This window comes from Miscanthus floridulus, chromosome 1 (genome assembly GCF_019320115.1).
Source record: "Miscanthus floridulus cultivar M001 chromosome 1, ASM1932011v1, whole genome shotgun sequence".
Classification (NCBI taxonomy): domain Eukaryota; kingdom Viridiplantae; phylum Streptophyta; class Magnoliopsida; order Poales; family Poaceae; genus Miscanthus; species Miscanthus floridulus.
Window position 1 is genome coordinate 164,982,557 of NC_089580.1, and position 20,054 is coordinate 165,002,610.

The window sequence follows — 20,054 nt, forward strand, 5'->3', positions numbered from 1 at the left end:
TTCCTTGACGTCCGTGCGTTGCACCACGGTGTTCGTGCCATGCCACCCACCCGCCATCAACGCCCCCGTCTCGACCTCGCTGCCCGTGCTACAGCAGCCGCCGGCGCCCCTCCTCGATTCCTGCCCATCGCGCGCAGGTGTGCCTAGGGTCCCACAGGGCGCTGCTCGTCCCCTCTCCTTCCCCTTCCGCCTCAGTCCACCACCATGGCCAGGCGCCCGTGCCCAGCTGCCACCCAGAGCAGGGGAGCCCTCCTGCCAGCGTGCGCCCCTTGGCCCCGCGCTGCCCCATCATTCTAGCACAGTGCGCCCGAGCCGTCGTGGCTCCTGCTACCCCACCGGGACCCACGCCGTCTCACCGCAGCGCCCCGCGCTTGAGCCGGCTCTCTTCTGCGTGCGCGAGTGTCCTTGCCTCATGCCGGAGTCGCTACCGCTGCACCTTGCCACCCCTTCCGTCGTCGTTTGTTCACCGGAGCCACGCAGTCTCGCTGTCGCCCCACGGCTGCCATGCGCATGCATGGCCAGGACGCTATGGGCCGTCGCTGGCCATGCCACCGGCGCCCACGTATAAGGCCAGGTCCGCTAATGCCCCGTCGTGCCGCCCCTCAACAGCTCCACCGTCGGTGAGCCCTCCTGTGGCCGGCGGACTGCTGCCCCGGTCGTCCTCTACTTTTGGGGAAAGAGAGAAATGGTGAGCAAGGGTATAAATCCAAGAAATATTTTATACAGGGTTCTTTGCGCAAATACGTGACACAGGGGAATAGTGTGTTTGTCTTGCGGAGGGATTTAAAAAAATGTAGGGACCTCACCGAATAATGACCGCCGCCGCCCTATGCTAGCCGCTTGGGCCGGCATTGCTAGGCCGTCCACGTCCGTGCGCCTGGGCCGGCCTGCTCGGCGCCCTGCCTGGGCCACGCGTCCGCTGGACCGCTGCGTCGCGTTGGGCCAGCCTGTGCCGTGCACGCCCGTGGGCCGCTGGCCGCGAGCACTGTGCGTCCCTAGGCCACACGCCCACGCGTGCACCCCGCCGGCCTAGGCCGCCTGCGTCCACTGGACCTGGCCGTGCTGGGCCGTTGGGCCGGTTAGTTGCCACCGGTTTTTTCCATTAGCTAAATGCTTTTCAAATATAAGTTTCTAGTTTAGCTGGTAAAATCAGTAGCAATTCGTGTAGTGATCCAAAAATTGTGAAACCAGTTTTGTTGGGTCTCTAAAATCATGAGCTACTTATTAGTAGATTTTATTCATATAGTTTGATAATATTCTTGGAAGCTATATAATTAACTTAAGGTACTTAATATTGAAAAATATAAACTTGTAGGAGTTTCTCGGATAAATTGGTAATATTGTTGAATCTAAAATTTGTACAGTAGGCTCCTAGCAATATTAGATATTCGCTGTAATTTTTGTAGCTCTAGAATAGTTAGTTTGCTAAATAGATAACGATGTCCTATTATGAATAAAGATTAAATTGATAGAATAAAATAAAGAAACACCTTGCTTTATATAACTAAAATAATTGTTGGGAAATAATGCCTTATCCGACAACATGTATATATAGCCTAAGTACGGTTGTTGTTAGAAGTAGCCCGTTAACTCGAGAGGCGTACGCCATATTTTACGAGTCCTAATTGCAGTCAATTAATTACATCTTTGTATTACATTACATTGCATATTATAATAGGGACGTCGATGGATCACGGAGTCATCGGGAGTTGCTGGAGAAATGATGCTTTTTGAGATCATGTCGCCATGATGGAAAGCTAACTTCTGATTATATTTTACCCTGGCAAGCCCCGGTGCATAACCCCTACTTTTCTACAGTTTAAAATATATATTTGTGCATTAAGTTTGAAGGAGTTGAATGAAACCCACTTGCATATATATATATATATATATATATATATATATATATATATATATATATATATATATATATATATATATATATATATCTTTATCCTATGAGTCTTACTAGTATGATAGGATCGAGTAGCTTGCTATGCTATAGGACTCCGATAGAAGTCGAGTGATTGTCTATCACTCATGAGAGATAGGAAATATATTACTAAATTATTATCACTTGGAAAATATAAATGGTGGAAAGGAAAATGGTAACTGGGCAGGGATATGGTTTGGGTATTGGTGGGTGTAAGAAGTTGTGTCGTCGTGGATACGGGGCATAGCTTGGTTACACCGTTTTTCCCTATCTGTGTCGGTTAAGGACCGGCCGTTGCATAAGCCATCGAGGCAAGTCACAGACTTATTATCCCAGACACATACTTAGGTATGGACGCTTGGAAGACTTGTTGCTCTCTTATCATGGATCTAGCTCTTTCTGGACCGACTGATTAGAGGCGGGCATGGTTGAGGTCCTTGCACCGCACTGAGTCTAGGACTCAGTGGGGGGCTTGGAGTCCAAGTTTGGATGAGGACCTAGACACCTGGGATAGGAAAGTGATGGGTTGGTCCTGCTTGTGCCTAGGGTATAAGCGGGGCATGTGTTTTCAGGGTACCCAGCTGGGGGCATTGATTCACGAATCGTCGGGCAATCCAGTACGACTTGTTTCTTGCCTTGCATCATAGTAAGAACTGAAGAATGAAAGATGGAAAAAGGAAATTTGATTGCTTACCACCTGCTTGAAAGTAGCATAGGTGCTTACATAGAATGGTTAGCTAATGAACCAATGCGGCTCTTAATAAAAATCGAATATAAGGACGCACGCTTAGTAATGCTTCCTGCAAATGTAATAAACCCATAAGCCAGATAGCCTTGCATATCCTTGGAGTCTTTTTTTTTCTCCTGTCGAGTAAGTCTTACTGAGTACAATTGAGTATTCAGGGTTTTATTCCCCCTATCGCAGGTGACAGGTGGATACTAGAGCTGACCTTTATGTGTGGATACCTTCTGGTGGGCTCAACGAGGATTCCTTTACGCTGTGATCATAGTTGTTATTTATTTACAACTCTCATCAAATGTTTTCATAAATGAAAAATTTATAATCTGTTGTCATAACTTATATACTAATGCTTCATCATGCTATGAATATCTATTTATTTCCGCTGTATTTCTGATCACATGTTTATATTCTGCTGTTAAATTAAACTGGTCATAACTCTGATAATATGATTACATTCCGTTGTTATAATGCTTAATATCATACTCTGATGTTGTACTATAAGTGATGTAAGAAATGGTTATGAATGATGTAAGCTTTATTCTCTCATTTGTGATCCTGATGGCAAAAATGTGGATTTTTTGGTTCTCCTCTGGGGTGTGCCCGATGGAACCGAGTAATTTAGTATTCTCCCTCAAGTGCTTAGTGTCTAATGGAAGACAAGCACTCTTGTGAGGCATTAGATTAGACGGTTCTGCCATAGGTGATATCAGAGCGCAAATGAGAAAATAAGGCTTTGAAAACCTTTTCTAAACTAAAATTTAACAACAAGTTCTTTTCAAAAATTAGGACGTTTATATGCGAAGTATATAAGTAGTCCTATTACTATGGTTATGTATCTAGGATAGTTGGTGCTCTGCTAACTTAGGTAGGCATAATCAAGTTTTCTGTAGGTACACTGACTCGAGCATAGTCCGATAGTACCGACTAGTTACAGAGAGAGAACGATGTGCCAAAAATCTAAGAATGGTTGCCCTATATGTTGGCAACAGTGAAAGGACATATAGGATGCACATTCATGCATATCCTATTTGTGTATTATAGTGCTAGTACTGCTTGTAGATACGCCATACATAGGTGTCACGCGTGTCGTATTGTGCACGACTAGTCCATTTCTGTTCTAGAGTTAGGTCTGCACTATGGCTTCATGTTATGTGTTCGCCTGTGGTTCACGCCTATCGTGACCCATGTCTCCCCATGCCCCTTTTCTATGCTCTTGTTGGGCCCTTGCCCTGCAATCGTACTAGTCAGTAATGGCCTCGAACGTCGCTCGCCTCGAACGCGTGGAATTTGGTCGATTCGTCGTAGTGATCTCGTGTGGGAACCCTAGTGAATCGTGCTAGGACCACTGAGTGCTCCACCTTTATAAGCAGAGCCTGACTTAGCTATTGGTACCACCACTCGGCGCACTTTAGCTTGCTTAGCTTTTCCTTGAGCTAGCTTTTCACTCAGCCTTCCTTGCAACCACCGCCAGAGATAGCAGGAGCCTAGGTTAGTACCCACTGCCTGAACGTTGAGGGTTTTCTCAAAATCGTGCATGCCACCCTGCAAAATCTCAGAGTTAAAGATCGTCCCGAGTATGAGGGCTATGAGTATGAGGAGCATGGCACCGAGCGGTGTGAGGTTACCGTCTACATTGGGAAGAGTGAAGAGTTCCCCGACCTCACTGAAGCCTAGAGTGTGACCGCAACCGGGTTTAGCTTCACCAACACCTACTAGGTTGTGGCCCGCAAAGCCTTGTGGTACCTCTGCTAGATCTATGAGGAGCCCATTGCCCGTACCCCCATGCGGTTCTTTCCACCTTTGGATAGGAACCGGCAGGCATGGAGGGCTCGCATGTAGGCTTTGCAAGGGCAGGATGCGCAAGAGGACAGTCCCACTATGGTGCACTTGACCACGTACCTGCTCGCTCTAGATGAGTAGTACGACCCTCAAGCCTTGGAACTGAGGAGCTACCTCCATCGAGCTGAGGAAGCTGAGATCTTCAACCGGATGCTCTAGGTGCAGCTCGCCGAATGCTTGCCAGTGTTGTAGCTGCTGAGAGCCAAGAGATTGCCATGTCAGAAGCTCTAAAGGAGGCTAAAGATCAACATGTCCATCAGCTATGGGTGGCCTATCTTGTCATTAGGGCTGAGCAAAGGACATTGGCTGCTGAAAGGCAGGATGCCCTGATCTTGGAAGGGATCCCTATCTACCCACCAGAAAGAAGAAGAACTGGTGTTGTAGAACCGCCAGCACCTCCACCCTCGGAAGTGTCAGAAGTTGAGCCCTTGATTCCTTTCACTCAGCCACTGCCATGAGAAGATGTAGATTAGTTGCCTTGGGATGTTGTACCCATAGTAGTAGTGCTTTTCGTCACTGTCCTCCAATATTGTATTCTTGTCGTTGTTGTTCATCCGTAGTTGTTGAGATCATACGCCAGTAGGGAAGGTGAATGACGTATCATGAATGGAAGCCTGAATGCCTATATGATGTACTCGTATAAGACTGTTGGAACATGCATTTTATTTAGTTCGCTGTGTTTATTGTGTTCATCTACCTTAAGTTCGTTAAATGTGCTTAAGAGTTTTCTAGGGCGATATTAAGCGGGGTACAAGAGAAGTTGACATTCAGATACCAACATATTAGCCGTGATTGGATAATTTTGGATACTATATTGACTAATTATGGATGTTCTAGTAGAACACTTGAATCGCTTTAAACCAAATCTGCCGTGGGATTTGAATTCCTTGTCCCTTGTTGTAAAGGGAACCCTTGTTGTTTGAAATTTTTCTCTTGCAATACTCTCCTTACTCTATGGTCTATGACCCCACCGCCTTCATGGCGTGTAAATTGATAGTAGTTGCCTGGTTAATAGCTTATGGTGCCACGACAAAAATGATGGCTCCATGTGGAACAGCTGCCACATGGTGATGCTGCTCGGCACGCGCTGGTATCGAGGTTGTTAACCAAGTACATTTACCAAGTTACACCGCCATACCACCTTTGCTACAAATAAATTCATTGAAAATGTTTAGGTGTTCAAACAAGAAATCCACAATGGGTTGATGCAGAAGTGCTCTCTCAGGGTAAGCAAGAGGAGGTGGTTTTGAAGAAAGTATAGCATGATCTGAGTCTACCTGAAAGGCGGATGTGGTCGAGTAAAGGAAAGCAAAAGAAGACTAGTAAGAAAAGTTAGCAGTGGATAGTCGGGAGTAATTAAAAAGTCTAAGTCGATGTCATGTCTCAAGCCTGTGTTTAGTTGACCGCACTTTGCATGCTGGGTCATTTCGCTGTGTGCCCTACAAACGTTGTCGGTATCGGGCTCCTAGCTCCCTGTTTTCGCGTGGCCGTGGCATTATGCAGTGCTCGCCGTCTTTGTACACTATGCGTTTCTCCTTTTTCCCAGCATCCGGTCGGCTCTTGACTCTCACACCACGTCCCTCATACCAGACCCCTCCCCTCTCTTTCTTTCTTCTTTTGGTGACATGACCGCCCACACACCTGCCTCATCGAGCGGACCCCCTCTACTCTCCTTTATTTCCCCCTCCGCCGCTCACGCTGGAAGTGCACCATGTCCGACCTTATCTCCACGGTATGAAGCATCTGTGTATCACATCCACTCCGCCTCCACTTTTGGTGTATTGATCCCCACCTCCATTCGCCTCTATAAAATGCCCTTGGTCCTTGCTCTTCTTTGTCCCTATTCCTCTCGCATTCACAGCAGAGCTACAAAATCCAGTCGATGTTGTGAAGGTAGGTTCGTTAGTTTGAGGTGATGGCGTGATCTGAGAAGAAGAAGGGATCTATTTCATCGAAGAAGTTCAAGTTCCCTTTTTGGGTAGTCAATCTTAGGGTTCTCGATGTTTTACTTCTCAGTCGACTATTTTTGGATTTGTTGGTGCTACGCCATGTTTTGGATAATCATCTTCTTATTGTTTCTCCATTGTCCTCGTCTATCTCAACTTCTGGAGTAAGTCTCGGTTATATTAGGTTGCTCTTAACCATGTATCTCTAGATCCCCATGTGGTTTAGTATTCGTAGTCATGTGATCTTTCATGTAGTCCTGATCTATGAAATGTAACTGTGTTTTTCCCTCTCCTGGTTCTTGCTTTGAATCTCGGGACGAGATTCTTTTTAAGGGGGTTGGTTGTAACACCCCCGGTGTTACGCTCTCATTTAGCACCACAATTTAGGCCTAAGTAAAAATTTCTAGAACGAGTTTCTCGGATTTTAAAATTTAAATATTGAGCTTAGGTTCAAAATTCCATTTTTAGCAAACTATATTGAGCAAAGTAATTAAATAGCGCTTAAATATTTTGTCTCTATGGGTTAGTGTGAAGTATGAACTTTTGCGGGAAACAATTATTGGTGGAAGTTAATCAGGGTAAAAACTTAAAACGAAATAGAAATAAAAATGTGAGTGCCGTTGGCCACTCGTTCCACCAGCCTCGTCGGTACGACGATGTTGTTTTCCCTGCTCTGAATTGGTCACTCGAGTTACTCGCGTCACGCCGCATTGTCCCGGCATTGATGGTGTTGGCTGAACCCTCATGTTGTTTGCTTGCTCTATCTCTGATCGTCCTTGCTTGTCCCTATCTGTCTATGTGCCAAGGTCAACTTGCTGCTGCTGTCTCCGGCCCATGCTTGGCTACTGGCACATTCTGAAGCACTAGTATAGTGATGAAGCAAGAACCACTACAAGCTTACAAGTAATACGTGTACAAGCTTACCCAGCAGCAGTACCCGCACAGAACGCGTGTGCACTCAGCAAGCAAGTGCATGCACACAAGCAACCATGTCGTGATGTTTCTGCTGTCTCCCCAGCCAGCGAAGCAAAGCTCCAATTCATGAGTCCCCACATCTCTGTCTTGTCTGGCTGGCCTCTGCTCCCCGTGTTCACGAACCCACAACTTCTCTCATAACCCCATGATACAAGTGCAAGTCAAGTGTTTTCCTCTCTATGCGATAGAACACCAGCAGCCGAGGCATCATAGCGGCATTAGGCCCTTTTTCTTCCTCGGCGTCCATGCGTTGCACCCCGATGTTCGTGCCGCGCCACCCGCCCGCCATCAACGCGCGCGTCTCCACCTCACTGCTCATGCTATAGCAGTCGCCGGTGCACTGTGCGTCCCTGGGCCACACACCCACGCTGGGCCGGCCTGCCGCCGCCGCGTTGGGCCGCTCGCGCCCGCGCGTGCGCCCCGCCGGCCTGGGCCGCCTGCATCCGCTGGACCTGGCCGTGCTGGGCTGTTGGGCCGGTTAGTTGCCACCGGTTTTTTCCATTAGCTAAATGCTTTTCAAATATAAGTTTCTAGTTTAACTGGTAAAATTAGTAGCGATTCGTGTAGTGATCCAAAAATTATGAAACCAGTTTTGTTGGGTCTCTAAAATTATGAGCTACCTATTAGTAGATTTTATTCACATAGTTTGATAATATTCTTGGGAGCTATATAATTAACTTAAGGTACTTAATATTGAAAAATATAAACTTGTAGGAGTTTCCCATATAAATTGGTAATATTGTTGAATCTGAAATTTATACAGTAGGCTCCTAGCAATATTAGGTATTCGGTGTAAGTTTTGTAGCTCTAGAATAATTAGTTTGCTAAATAGATAACGATGTCCTATTACGAATAAAGATTAAATTGATAGAATAAAATAAAGAAACACCTTGCTTTATATAACTAAAATAATTATGAGGAAATAACGCCTTATCCGACAACGTGTATATGTAGCCTAAGTACGGTTGTTGTTAGAAGTAGCCCGTTAACTCGAGAGGCGTACGTCGTATTTTACGAGTCCTGATTGCAGTCAATTAATTACATCTTTGTATTGCATTACATTGAATATTATAATAGGGACGTCGATGGATCACGGAGTGATCGGGAGTTGTTGGAGAAATGGTGCTTTTGGAGATCATGTCGCCATAATGAAAAGCTAACTTCTGATTATATTTTACCTAGGCAAGCCCCGGTGCATAACCCCTACTTTTCTGTAGTTTAAAATATATATTTGTGCATTAAGTTTGAAGGAGTTGAATGAAACCCACTTGCATATATATATATATATATATATATATATATATATATATATATATATATATATATATATATATATATATATATATATATATATATATTTATCCTATGAGTCTTACTAGTATGACAGGATCGAGTAGCTTGCTATGCTACAGGACTCCGGTAGAAGTCGAGTGATTGCCTGTCACTCGCGAGAGATAGGAAATACATTACTGAATTATTATCACTTGGAAAATATAAATGGTGGAAAGGAAAATGGTGACCGGGAAGGGATATGGTTTGGGTATTGGTAGGTGTAAGAAGTTGTGTCGCCGCAGATATGGGGCATAGCTTGGTTACACCGTTTTTTCTCTGTCTATGGCGGTTAAGGACCGGCCGTTGCATAAGCCATCGAGGCAAGTCACAGACTTATTATCCCAAGCACATACTTGAGTATGGGCGCTTGGAAGACTTGTTGCTCTCTTGTCGTGGATCCGGCTCTTTTCGGACCGACTGATTGAAGGCGGGGATGGTGGAGGTCCTTGCACCACACTGAGTCTGGGACTCTAGGGCAAGGGCTTAGAGTCTAAGTTTGGACGGGGACCTGGACACCCGGGACAGGAGAGTGATGGGTTGGTCCTGCTTATGCCTTGGGTACAAGCGGGGCATGTGTTTTCGGGGTACCCAGCTAGGGGCATTAATTCATGAATCGCCGGGCAATCCGGTATGGCTTGTTTCATGCCTAGCATCGTAGTAAGAACTGAAGAATGAAAGATGGAAAAAGGAAATCTGATTGCTTACCACCTGCTTGAAAGTAGCATAGGTGCTTACATAGAAAGGTTAGTTAATGAACCAATGCGACTCTTAATAAAAATCGAATATAAGGACGCACGCTTAGTAATGCTTCCTGCAAATGCAATAAACCCACAGGCCAGATAGCTTTGCATATCCTTGGAGTCTTTTCTTTTCTCCCGTTGGGTAAGTCTTGCTGAGCACAATTGAGAACTCAGGGTTTTATTCCCCCTATTGCAGGTGATAGGTGGATGCTAGAGCTGACCTTTGTGTGTGGATACCTCCTGGTGGGCTCAGCGAGGATTCCTTTACGCTGCGATCATAGTTGTTATTTATTTACAACTCTCACCAAATGTTTTCATAAATGAAAGATTTATAATCTATTGTCATAACTTATATACTAATGCTTCATCATGCTATGAATATCTATTTATTTCCGTTGTAATTCTGATCACATGTTTATATTCCGCTGTTAAATTAAACTATTCATAACTCTGATAATATGATTACATTTCGCTGTTATAATGCTAAATATCATACTCTGATGTTGTACTACAAGTGATGTAAGAAATGGTTAAGAATGATGTAAGCTTTATTCTCTCATTTGTGATCCTGGTGGCGAAAATGAGGATTTTCGGGTTCTCATCTGGGGTGTGCCCGATGGAACCGAGTAATTTAGTGTTCTCCCTCGAGTGCTTAGTGTCTAATGGAAGACAAGCACTCCTATGAGGCATTAGATTAGGCGGTTCTACTACACGGGGGCACAAGCCAAAAATCCAGGGACCACGACCCCGAACTCGCGTCGATAGGATCTACGATATCCAGCTACGGCTTGGGACCGCGACTCCAAACTCACGTAATAGCTTCATTTCTAACTACGCTCCAAAAATCCAAGGACCATGACCCCGAACTCGTGTCGACAGGATCTACGATATCTGGCTATGGCTTGGGACCGCGACTCTGAACTCACGTAACGACTTCATTTCCGACTGCGCTCCAAAAATCTAGGGACCATGACCCCGAACTCGTGTGAAAACTAACTGAACTAACTACCTCAGCTGCTTAGGCTGCGCCAAGGCCAAGGATCCACAACTCTGACCCGCCTGATCCCACGATGCGTATCGACACCAGGACCCACGGGCTCGATCTTGTCCGTCCCCTGAACTAACCATTTCAAAACCACGGCGCACACCGATGCCAGGGTCTGTCCGAACTAACTCCCTCACCCGATCCCACGACGCGCATCAATGCTAGGATCAGTGAGCTCTCTTGCGTCCAAACTAACTTCCTCGCCCGATCCATGGCGCGCATCCGGGATCAGTAAGTTCTGTTTCAATCCAATCTTCGCGCCTAAAAACGCCTCGGCTACACAACGACACCTTAGTTGGCAAAATTCCATCTCAGACTAAAAACACGCGCACACGCCCGCTAAAATAAAACCCCCTAGACGGTTCCGCCCGAACCACCCGGGGGCTCGGGGGCTACACCCACGGGTGCGCTCGCACGCACCCGTCGACAAGACAAAAATCCCCTGGACGATTCTACCCGAATCACTCGGGGGCTCGAGGTCTCTGATCAGGTTCATAAACCCGAGGTCCCTTAGGGACTGGCTTCTGCACCAAGGCTTGGCCCAGGAGTCTAAAAACAATAGGACAAAGCAACGGTCTAACAACCGACCAGAAGGCCGGGCCGAAGAAGAGCAACGCCCGCTCGACCCACCTCTTCGACCGAAGCACTCCATTCGGGTTGTAGCCGCCTCCGGATAGCCTCTCCAATCGGAAGGCCTGCCCTGAGGCCTACTTCTAACTCCAACCCCGCGTCCCTCCGATCGGGGCTCGTAGGAACCTTGCTCACCGCTCTTCTCTAACCGGCGCACTTAGAGCCGACCGGAGCCATCTGATCGGGGACACCCACTCGGTAGGAACCAGAAGACGTGCGGAGAAAGGCTAGGCAAGGCTCAGAAGTCAAAACCACTGTACCAGGGACCATACCCTACATAGAACAGTACTTTATAGCCACTTGACATAAACAACATTGTAGGCGCTGACATCTTTCTCTATAGTATTGTAGGGGCCGCTAAAACTCTCATACGGTAAGACCCCCCGCGTGTCTCTGGACATCGATAGCGGTATGGGCACCTAGATTTACCGTACCAGGTGAACATAGCGAGACTCCTCACATGCCTCTAGGCATCAAACAGTATTTGCAGGTACCGATGTCCACCATCCTAGAAAAAAGGTAGCACGACCTCCCATGTGTATCTAACATTCTACAGCGACATCAACAGTGTTGTAGGCACCTACCAATAAGGCTCGGTAGGCATGGGCAACAAGGCTCGGCAGCATGCGTACCCTCACCCTCTCACTTGTAAAGCCATCCCCTTCATCTATAAAAGGAGGTGCACTTCCTCCAACAAGGAGGATCATCTAAGCTCAGTTCCTTAAACCGATTCTAGTAGGCTAGAGTTCCTTAGATCGATAGCTCACAACCACAGAACCACCAAGTTCAGACCTCAAGCACCCACTTGAACACTTAGCTCATAGCGAAGTTTCCATCACTCTTGGTCCTTCTGGTCAGAGCCGACCGAATCTCTTGTACACCCCATCTTTCTCCCTCTCGTTTGTAACCCCACTGCAAACTTTGAGCACCAGGGCTCAGGAATAAAATCACCGATCGACCCCGACTCGACATAGGGCACGTTGCCCGAACCAGTATAAATCCTGTATCATTGAGTGCTAGGCCACCTCCGATCACAACGTACAGCAAAACTACAAATATTCACTAGTTGGTTACTTTCTGCACCGACACCTCTTGTAGTTTCATGATCCACCGATTTTTTTATAATTTAGCCCTTTTTTGAAAGTTTCTCACAAATAGACCCCTGGCGGAAAGAATTCAGAAAATTGACCCTTAGCTTGGCGTCATTGATGCTGGCACCGAGGTAGGTGCCATCATCTCTGGCATCGAGCTCCTAGGCACGGTGGATGACCTGGCAGGGAGGCAATGGGGCCCTGATACCCGATACCCGATGGGTATTTGATCCATTAGGGGATGGGGATGGGATCATATCTTTACCCGTGGGCATCTAAATGGGCAAGAATCTATACCCGACGGGTATAGCGGGTACGAGAACGTTCCGTGTTTACCCATCCCCGTTACCCGTTGGGGAACCCGACTATTTGAGCTGTCATGCGAGTATTAGGCCCAAAGAAGCTCAACATAGGTATTTTGGTCCAAATCTGAACAGTCATATATATAGTTTGTGTGTTCTAGGAACCCTCATTCAATTTTTCCTCACCATCTCCGCCAGCAGCACAAGCACGCCTGTCTCACGAGCGCTCGTGCCCCTCGCTTCCTCAGTTCGGTCTCTCTGCCACCTTTGCTCGTCCTCCTCGTAATCTCGCTCCTTCTCCTTAGCATCTCCGAGACTCCGACACTTATACCCGGGTGAAGAAGAAACGTCTCTGATTGTAAAGCTGCGACCCCAAGTGTCCTTGTTTATCGGGTATGCAGTACCCGTCGGGTATCTATTACTCGACCGATACCCGATGGGTATGGGGATGGGCAAGAATATATACCCAAGACAGTTAGTGGGGATGGGGATGGGATGAATTCTCTGTAGCGGGGAAGAGAACGTTCCGACGATACTCGACGGGTATATCCCCGTTGCCATCCCTTAAGCTCGACGCCGTAGATCTTGGCATCAAACTCGACGCCAACGTGAATGGCGCCGAGCCTTTAATACCTATTGGGCCCGCGCCTTTCCTCTCTTCATCTCCATCTCTCGCCCTAGGATAGCTGAGCTTCGCCACCACCGCCGCCACCCTCACCCATGTCGCGCCACCGCGCCCGCGCCGTTCGCCCAGCGGATGGCCCGCGCCCCTTGGCCGTGAAGCCCCCCGCCCTACGCCACGCCTCGCACCGTGCCTCGGCGTGTAGGAGCGCCACGCCCCGTGGCTGCGCCGCCCCCACGCTGCATCGTTGCCCGTGGCTAGCCACCGCGCCGTGCCGCCTCCGTCGCCCTCCACCGCCGTCCAGTGCCGGCGTGCCTCCTGTGCCCGTCGAGCAACAATGGCCATAGGGGCAAATGCACTTTCAAATCCTCAGTCTGAAACGTACCGAGTAAGCAACTTATCATCCGAGTACCGGTCCTCTACCACAACCCTATTGTTGTGGCTAGGATCAATTGCGTTGCTCTGACCTGCCTGTCGCCTATAGTAAGAGGCCTCTGCTTCATCTATGCCCGCTGCGGCCTAGGTGAAGAACGCTTTGTCATCCTCCTCCGCCTGTAAGCCCACCTCTGCTAGAGTGATGAGCTCGCTTAGTCTGCCAGTGTCGTCCTCAGCCTCCTTCGCCTGCATGCCAGTCTCTACTAGAGCGATGAGCTCACTCAGTCTATCAGTGTCGTCCTCAACCTCCTGCGTCTGCATGCCCACCTCTGCTAGAGCAATGAGCTCACTCAGTCTGCCAGTGTCATCCTCATCCTCGTCCCCCTCAACAGACAACACAATCGGTGATTGAACGGTGTGACCAGCTCACGATCTATGCTTATCTAACTTCTTCTCCTCATACCTTGCATGAGCCACCTCTACGGCATATTCCTTGTTGCAACCAATCCCTTTATGTATAAAATACAATCAGTTAGCAACGCAATTATATTACATTTAAAATCAGGCAACGAAAAGAGGCTTTCAAGCACTCATTGGCACATAATGTAGCAATATGCTCGTTCAAGACCTGCATCTGTACTCTTGTCTTCTCCCTTGCCTCATTCCTTACCCTCTCTTCCTCTAACATCATCCGCCTCTCCAATCCCCATTTGTTAAGCCCAATATCGATCGGGTTGCAAATACCGCGCTGTCTAGCAAACTCACACATCTTTTCTTGATGATATTTAACGAATAGGTTGATGTAGTCAGATCCATATCCCCTCTTCCGTGCAATTAGTTGCCTCTTCTTCAGTTCATCCAAGAACTTAGCTTGACCATCATAACATTCCCACCTATATTTTCTAGTGCTCTGTTCAAAAGAAATATTATATCATATATGTCTTAGCAAAAAAAATAAAATACGATTCCATATTTACCACAAAAATAATGAACCTCATCATACTCAATCATATGGCTGCAATAATGGCCTATTCCAAGCTCCGAAGGGACTAGGCCATAGTTGGATTTAACACCACATTCGCACATGACAGGAGGTGTTTTGTAGATTATCCTTTCTTTCTACTTTTCCTTAACCCTCCGTGGTTCTTCCGGCCATTGGTTCTTAGGACCATACAACCATTTCTTGAAACGACACTTCGCCATTGAAAACACCTAAATAATGAGACATTAGTATATGAACACATAGCTCAAGATTTGAACACGTACACTTTTCACTTACTTCATGCTTGTTTGGACACACAAACTCTAACGTATTCTCATGGTTTATCACAGCTCGATCTCCGCAATCGCACATAGGAGGTTCCTCGAGTCGTCTAACTACGGCTAGGTGCTTTTCCTTAGCCATCATTGGCGGAGGGTTAGGGGGGTGGAACCCACCGCATGAAGTGCTCACGTGGATGTCTCCCTCTAAACCAATCGTCGAAAAGAAGGTACCTAGGATTAAACTTGTATGCACCGTCGATTCACTAAAAGAAAAAGCACCTCTCATGGTCCTACACAACGAGATTCCAACAAAATATTAGTAGCATACTTACACAAATAAAGAAAAAGGATAGTAGAAATAATTTCTTACATTAAAACGACTACATGTGTAGAAGCAACGCGCCGCTGTGCCGGATGTTTCGATTGAAAAACATGGGCCGAAAAACCACAGTCACAGTTAGGGACAGGGAGATCAGGAGGGACGGAGGCATCTTTGCTAGACGTGTTGGGGTATAATTCTCGAGAATGACCTTGTTTTCGCCAAAACTTCTCCCGAAACATTTCTTGCATCTAACAAAACAGATGTAAGTTAACAAACATAAATCAAAACATCACAAATAAATGTCAATGAGAACCATAACTACATACAACCAATTTCGTTCTAAGAAACGAAAGCAGTTAACATTAAATCATAAACCTAGGGTTTCTATTTTATGCACAAGTGCACAACAATGAACCCATAACATAACTACATGCGCCTAGGTTTGCTAGCTTTTTCACGCCTTGGCATCATCCTACGGTTGTATAATACATATATTGATGGATACAATGAAACCCTAAGTGATGACAATTATTACGTTCAAAAATCCGACTAATACATACTGAATCGATGCGAAAAAAACTAGGAGGGGGGCGGGGATACCTTGCTCTCGAAGATCTACGGATCAAATCAAAGTTTTCAAGGTCCAATATGCCGATTCGTGAGGTAGGGTGAAGTGGGGAGAGAGAAAACCCGAGATGAAGGAGAAAGAAGAGGAAGAACGCTCGGGCAGGAAGGTTGGGCCAGGGTTAAATGTAGGGAGTTCGGCGCCAGTCACTATGGCGCCGAGCTCCCTGCCATGTCATCCACCGTGTCCAGGAGCTCAGCGCCAGAGACGCTGGCACCGAATTAAGGGTCTATTTTTTTTAATTCTTTCCGCGAGAGGTCTATTTATGAGGAACTTAAAAAAAGGCTAAATTATAAAAAAAAAATCGGCATGATCCACGGCTATCTGTTTCCAAAAAAAAAAACACGTTCATCAAACCATCAAGACAATCCGCAATTGCTGTTCGGCATCAGATTAGACCTTCATATCAGGCCATCAGACTCCATATCCCTGCTAAGCCTGAAAGTTAAGATACTCCATTTTACTAATTTATAAGATGGAATTAACGCTGTGTCTACTTCCGCTTTCTTCCACCGGTGATTGATTTGTATTACTTTTCACTTCATTGGTGTCGTCCTTGGTAGAGGGAAGGACCTTGCTGCGGAGTTCACATCACCATAAGCATTTAGGTTCGAATCACAAATCAATGAATGTTTCTATACTAATTTATATTATTTCTCCATTGAATAATTATTTCTCCATCACAACAATCCCTTGACGAAGTTCATAAAACCGTGTTTCGAAATTGCCACCAGGTGGATTTTCCCAAAGCTATTTTTCTTCATCTAATTTTCAAATTGGATGTTATATATGGTTTTCGATCGTCTCGACGACCGGAATCTGACGGTGAAGCCCAATTTTCAGTTAGGATGTCTCAAAAACCAGCTTAGCCGCTTTGAAAAACGGTTTCCCCAGAATTAGCCTAGATTTGCGTTTTTTACAGTCAATTATGAGTGTTAACAATTAAGTGTATAAATATAAATATAGATTAGGTATATAAATAATTAAGATAGGATCAGGAGACATGTAGCATCAAAGTCCTCAGGTAGGTCTGCTAGGAAGCCCAGTTGCGTCAGTTCTCTGCCCCTCTGTTGTCTGGTCCGTGTCCGTCTCCCTCAGGCAGTCATAGACAGCAAGGACGCATGGGGGGAAACACAGAGCCCATGCTACCGCTAGAGCCATCGCGTGTCGGAGTAGGACTGTAGGGGTATGATGCATCATGCATCGCAGCACTCTACTCCCAGTCTCCCACAGTCCCACTCCATCGACCGATCCTGCCGCCGTGCCGCGCTTGGTGAACACAATTTCCGCAGCGTAAACGCCAGGCGCTCGCGCACGCGATCTGAGACCATGTGCCTGTTTAGTTCCTAAAATTTTACAAAATTTTTCAAGATTCTTCGTCACATCGAATCTTTGAACGCATACATAAAGCATTAAATATAAATAAAAAATAAAACTAATTATATAGTTTAGACGAAATTTACGAGACGAATCTTTTAAGCCTAATTAGACTATAATTAGACACTAGTTATTAAGTAATAACGAAAGTACTATAATACCATTTTTCAAAAAATTTTGCAAAACTAGACAAGTCGTAAGAGAGTGTGGCGTGTTTTTGCCCGAGCTAGAAGTACAGACCGGCAGAGAGTAGGGGCCTAGGGAGCGCAGGGCGCTCGCTGCCTCGATGGCGTGCACAGTGCACTGCTCTTTATACTAAAATTTACTGTTATGTTAAAATATTATGAGAAAAAATATTACTCCAACTAAAAAACGGAACAAGGCAGCCATCCAGTCAGCCGAACACTCACAATTCGACACGGCGGCGGTAGCCACTAGCCAGCCGAACACTCACAATTCGACACGGCGGCGGTAGCCACTAGGACTGCCCGGACGAAGTGTAGGGGTCCGGTTGTGTCTGATTCTGTCCGCCCGCGTCCCGGCGTCCGTCCGTGGCCCGCCTCCTGAAGGATGCGACGCAACCCGTGTCCTGTGTGCTGTGTAGAGCGTCACGTACCATCGGCTACTGCACTCCAGTAGTTGTACTGGTCCATGGCTCCAGTAAACTTCGAATCAAAAGGGAAAAAAATTATACTCCCTCCGTTAATAGAAAAACTATAATTCTATTCAGATTTAAAACTAGAATTATATTTTTTAGACGGAAGAAATACATACTACATTGCCTACCGGTCTTTTTTAAAGAAAACATCAACGTCTGGATGCTACTCCACTGGCACGGCCCCAGGATTGCTACTGGCTGAGCCGACGAATTCGGGGTGGTTAATTGAGCAATCACCGGAAGACTCATACCACGTCCGGCAACTCTTTGGTTTCCTCTTCAGTCATTAACAACAGTTGTCACTAACAACAGTCCACCCTTGCATTCTTTTTTTTTTCTCACGGCGTTGTACGTATTAGAGTCTGGTAGAAACCAAGAAAGAAATCAAGCCCAGGCGAACGGTGACAGATGTCCCATCTGCCGAGACGGAGCGGAGATTCATGGAGCCAAAAAAAACAAAACACGAGTCCGGCAACTGAACAAAACTCCGCGCGTCGTGTCAGCCAAATCACCCCGCAGCCGCAGGTCGCAGTCCCGTAGCCCCAGTCCAGAGCTGATTGGATGGATTCCTGCGCCGGCAAGCGGACAAGCGCAACAGCCTCCGGCGCTCCGTTTTAAAAAATTATGCATAGATTTTGACGGAAGATAGATAAAAAATTACTTCTCTTACAAAAACTCGACTTGGGTGGCTAGAATGCACCCGGTATTCAAAACCTCCTGATCCCTATTCCACTCGTACACAACGACATCGTAGCTCTGTGAGTTAGCTGGTCACAGACCTATGCTTTGGATGTGGACCAGACGAGGAAGTTAATTCTCCCACTGGTTACGGCGGCCGAAGCCACGAATAAAGAATGAGTTCCTCAAAACTCGAACTCTAACCGCCCCAGAGGAGGTACTACACCTGCACTGCACCGACCACTCGGTTAGCCAGCCTATTCCCTACTTCTTCGCTTATATTGGTAGTTGTAAGTAAAAAACTTGCTCCTTATTTAACCCTTCACTGAAATCACTCTAAAATCAACTCTCATAGACTCGTACTGCTTCCCTATAAGAATAAATTAGAATCAAGAAGCAGAACCTAAGAATAACAGAGTGAAGCTCTCACAAATATGGCCTAATGAATGTGTCCGTGTTTTTAGACCACCGATGAATAAATTTATATTTGCGCGTCTGGCTCGGATGGTGTGCTCGGAGAACACAAGGGTTTATACTGATTCGGACGGAATGTCCCTACTTCCAGTTCGCTGCTGCTCGTATTAGCGGCACTTAGTTTGCAGTAGGGGTTACAAACAGATAAGAGAGGGAGAGGATCCCAAGTCTCTGGTGGAAGCAGTGAACGAGGGCTGAGAGCTCGCTTGCCGCTCAGCCGTGTGCTCGTGTTGTGCTCTTGTGTTCATATCTCCATGTCGAGATCTCGATTCCCTTTCATGTGACGTTCTGCTTCCCCTTTTATAGGCGAAGAGAAAGCGCGTGTTACAGAGGATGAAAAGGAGAAGAACGAGAGAGGAGAAGGCTTCCAGGGTTGTCGGGTCCTTCTTCTCCTTCATGCAGGTCCCGTCGATCCTGTAGATGTCAATAGGGATGGATCCATGTCGCGGCCCTGTTCATCACTAGCGCCATGCGTATGCGTCATCTGCCGGTCATGGCATTCCACTCCGTTCCAGCGGACGTCGTGGTGAACTGACACACCTGTTAGCGTCCATACGAGGATTAGGCAGAACAGCACCGGCACACCCGACACTATTCTTGAAGTGAATCCCCACGTATGGGCCATCATAGCCACGGGTTAAATTGAGGCGTGCTAAACTTTTTTCAGCGTTAGAGTTTTGACCCAGACCCATACGCTTGGATCTGAAGTGGTTGGCGGCGGTATGGGTCCCCGTCGAACGAGACAGAACCCGTATCCTCGAGGTTGGGTGACATGAAGCCCGTGACCTTGGGCGAGATGGAAACCACGTCCTTAGGGTCGGGTGAGACGGAGCCCGCACCCAAGGGGTCGGGTGAGACAGAGCTCGTGGCCTCGAGGTCGGGCGAGACAGAGCCCGCGGCCTCGAGGTCTGGCGAGATGGAAACTGCTTGTTAGGGACCAAATACCGGGGTACCCAAAGAAGAGGAGCTAATAAACCATCAAAAGCTCATGCTTCCAAATAGACAAGAACGCAACTGCACTTCTTGCCCAACGGCCGAAGGTTGGCTCCGCCTCGCCCGACCCTCGAACCTTGACCGAATCCCCG